Raw genomic sequence first — 4140 nt, 5'->3', positions numbered from 1 at the left:
GTAGTTAAGAGCCCTGAATTATTGCTGACCTATATCATCTAAAATACCTGAAAATGTCCCTTCTGTCTCTATAAGTAATTAGAGACATCACCAGAAGGTCAGCATAGCTTACCTGGCCCAAAATAGTCAAACAAAACAAACATCCCATACTTACCATAGGTCCAAACTGGAGACCCTTAGCCTTTATCTGTCTTCCCAGGGGTGATAATTCTCAGGAATGTGGTAGTCACTGACATCTTTAGCTATCCATAAACATTTGTTACCTTTGGTTCTTAAGTACCTTTTTTAAAAGTAAAAATATACTTATAAAATACTAGCAGCAGTTAAATACTTTCAAAAATCAGTGAATAATCTATTGTATTTACTATAGAAATGCTGAAATCCAAAAAACTACATTTATGGTACCGTTCTTCTTTACCTGAAGTTCACTTCTTAAGGAAACTTAACACACTAAATTACATTTACAATATTTAATACGTGGACAACCATTTAACGGGTTAACTGTAGGCCAGACATGATTATTTCTTGATCTTTGCCAGCTACTTTGTATATTAAATGGGATCCATCAAAACTGACACAGTGAGGTGGAGAGGTGAACTGGCAGGCATTGAAACTTGAACTCAAACATTAACTTACTTAAATTCTTAGTAGATTAAAGATTCGACGCCCAACCCCCCCACCCCCAGCTGAATCTCAATGTTGGGATAATACATGATTTAAGTGGAAACTCTGTTGAAACCTTGCCAGGTACCTGGAAGTATAGTCTTGAATTACAATCTTCTTAGATGATTTATTTATTGATTACATTACCTGCTGTGAATAATGTGCAATGATAGGTGTGATGCATCAGGTAGAATGTTTGTTAAATAGCAAATGAATAAATATAAAATTGCTTTCGACTTAAACTACTAGCTCAAAATTATATAACACAAAAGTGGGAACTCCAGGCAGAGCCCGCATCTTCATCACGTTTTTGTATTCCCAGGTCCTCTGTATCCAACACACAGCAGATATTAAAACGTAGATTTCTTTGATTTTTATAAGAGGGAAACAACATCTAAAAATAAATTTTTGTACGTAGTTAGGATACGCTCCCATGGAAGCCACTCAGAAAGTTTGGGTCAAGGCCTTTATTTTTACAGTGTACAGCAATGACTTTGATTTGTACAAATTTTTGTTTTGGCTGGTGTTTGCTGTAGGGTGGAAATTAAGTCTTTAAATGTAATATGCACCTATGAATAAAGTAGTATTCCAAACAAGACAAACCTGATATAGAAGCTTTTTAATGTGGCAATTATTGCTATAATTACTCAGTACATGAATGAAAATTATTTGACAAAAGCCCAGAAGGGAAAGCTATGCTCAAGTTGGGTACAACCGATTTTATTATTCAGATATGTTATGTCTGTTGCGCACACTAAAACAACAGGAAAAACAACAACAACAACAGTTCTTCAGGAGCTGAGATTTTTTTTTAACGTTTATTCATTTTTGAGAGACAGAGAGACAGAGTGTGAGCGGGGGAGGGGCAGGGAGAGGGAGACACAGAATCTGAAGCAGGCTCCAGGCTCTGAGCTGTCAGCACAGACTCCAATCCATGAGCCATAATGGGGAGATCATGGCTTGAGCCCAGCCGAAGTCCTATGTTTAATCGACTCAGCAACCTAGGCACCCCAGGAGCTACTTTTGATCTAGATACTTTCTCCCATTCCTCATGAATATCTGCTTTAAGCTGTTGATTTGCATGTATATTCAACTACTTTTTTTATTTGTGATTCTCTTAGGTAAGTCAGTAGTGTCCTAAAAATAAAACAAGTTATATTTATGACAATGTCTTCATACTTAGGAAGCTAAAAGCCTCCATGCCTCATGCATGAGGCAAGTGAAGAGATAAACATGAATTTCCATTAATTGACCTACCTGACATTTGAATATATTGTTTTGTTTATTTAAAGTCTGAGACTGAAGAGCTTTGAAAACAAGTTTAAAAAAGGAGACAGTTATATATTTTATACTTTGGGTTCTATTTAATGCATTATCTTTAGAAAAAACCTCACAACCTTCAAAATTATTTACACCTTTCAAATTTTTAAAATATATGTGCTTTGAAGTGTAAAGTCACACTAAGCATAAGAGCAAAAATCCTCATCCTAACAAGGCACAAAGAGGCTCAGGGAAGTTAAATAACAAGGCACAAATACTTCGTTGGTCAGGTTCAGAGCCCAGATTAGCCCTGGTCTGTCTGATTTACAAGCTTGCACCTCAAGTTCAAGGTAAAGAAAGGCTTCACTGTTCTAAACCAAAGTCCCAAATATGCCAGAATTACATGGCCACTAGAGAGCTAATTAAGAAAAACTGTTTAAATTATTTCCATGTTCCAGAGTTCTCCACCTCTCTGGACTCAGCAGGCAGTGAAAATATGTGACCTGAGACATTTCTGTTTTCCCTTGAGAGGAAATGCACAGTTGGAAGAGAAGTTCACAAAAAATTGCCTTTTTCACAAAGCAGCAATATGCCTTTTTATCTTTTAAAAAGCTCCCTTTTCCCAGCTATTTTGTGGCACTTTATGCCCTCAAGCACTCATTTTAGTGATAGTTAACCCGCGTTGAGTCTAGCTCACAAGCCAGATTATACATGACTTGAAATCAGGGGCCCTGTTTTTATTTCGAACCCATCGCAGAGCCTGGGCACGGGTTGGCAGGGTGTGCATCCAATCAATACTTGTTGAATGGAATTACATTGAAAAGCAGGGTGAGGTAGAGCCTTCCCTCTGCCAGACTTTGGTACGGCGATACGGGTAATTTTCTTTCTTAGAAAGCTTTACTGTGAATGAAATTATTCCTCAGTGTGCGTTTGAAAATTCCACCGAGAGCAGTTAAAAAAAAAAATTAAACATGCCCTCTTAGAGGTAGCTGGAGAGATGAGAATGAAAAGTGACAGTGGCAAATCCGCATTGTTCAGCGAAGAGAGAAAGGTCAACAAAGAGTAGACACAGAACCCTCAACCCGCCCTGCATTCTTTCCCTGGAACCTTCTCTAAGCGTCCCTTATCATTCAAGTTCTTTAAACGCAGTTTCCTTGAAACAGACCGTATCCCTTTCGAGGGTGAGGGGAGGACAGGAGCGGGAGGGAAAGAGATGGAGGAGGGGAAGGGCTGAGCAGAGGATTCTTTCGACAGCAGCGTCCACTCGGGGCCTTGGGGAGGCCGGGGTCACGGGGCCCTCCTTGCACCAGTGATCTACAACGTCTTGCCTGCGGTTTACAACCGCTCTTTAAAAATACTTTCCCTTTGGGACTGCCCTCGGCTTCTTCCTGTCACCCCCCCCCCCCCCCCCCCCCCCCCCCCCCCCCCCCCCCCCCCCCCCCCCCCCCCCCCCCCCGCCACCTCCCTCCCTCCTCCCCCCACAGCGGCCCTCGGCAAAGAAATGCCTCGGCTTCGCCGGCCGGCCTTAGAGTAAACAGCGCACTCGGAGGATTACAACCGACCCGAGGCCAATTCGACCCTTTCCCTTTGCCGCCCTCAAACGACCCTTGACAGCAGCCCCCGCTCTCCCCTGAAATGGAAAACCCACAGACACACACACAAACAAAAACCCCAAGTCTTCCCTTCGGTTGCTACCCGCAATGACGTTTCCCCCTCGGGTCCCGCCCCTCCGGGGGCTTGGAATTTTAGGATTGGCCGAGGGGTTGCGGTGAAAAGCCCCCGATTGGCGCCGAGCCTCTGACTGACAGCGGGGCGGCCGCCGCTCCCTCCCGCCCTCCCTGGTGTGCGAATGTGTGTGTGCGGTGTTATGCCGGACAAGAGGGAGGCGACCGCGACGGCGGTGGCTCTGTTTATTGTCCCTCTCGGTGTGTGGATGTGAGGAAGTCGGGGTGCAGCGCGGCCGACGAAGGCGGCCTTTGAGGCAGCGGCACCGGCGGCGGCGACTCCCGCAACCCCAGCGGCCGGCCTTCGCGGAGTGTGTGGAAGGACAAGGCGTCTTTGCGTCCCCGCCACGTCTGGACGCCCCGGGCTCCTCGGCTGCGCTCGCCGCGCGCCCTTCCCGGCCTCGGCCCGGCTTGCTGCGGCGCCCGCGGGCGGGCGACGAGGAAGCGCCGCGGCTCTGCAGCTGCCGGCCTCCAGCTTCCTCCTCCTCCACCT

This window comes from Suricata suricatta, chromosome 5, assembly GCF_006229205.1.
Source record: "Suricata suricatta isolate VVHF042 chromosome 5, meerkat_22Aug2017_6uvM2_HiC, whole genome shotgun sequence".
In the NCBI taxonomy this organism is placed as follows: domain Eukaryota; kingdom Metazoa; phylum Chordata; class Mammalia; order Carnivora; family Herpestidae; genus Suricata; species Suricata suricatta.
The sequence above is the reverse complement of the archived record's forward strand: the minus strand, read 5'-3'. Positions refer to the sequence as shown.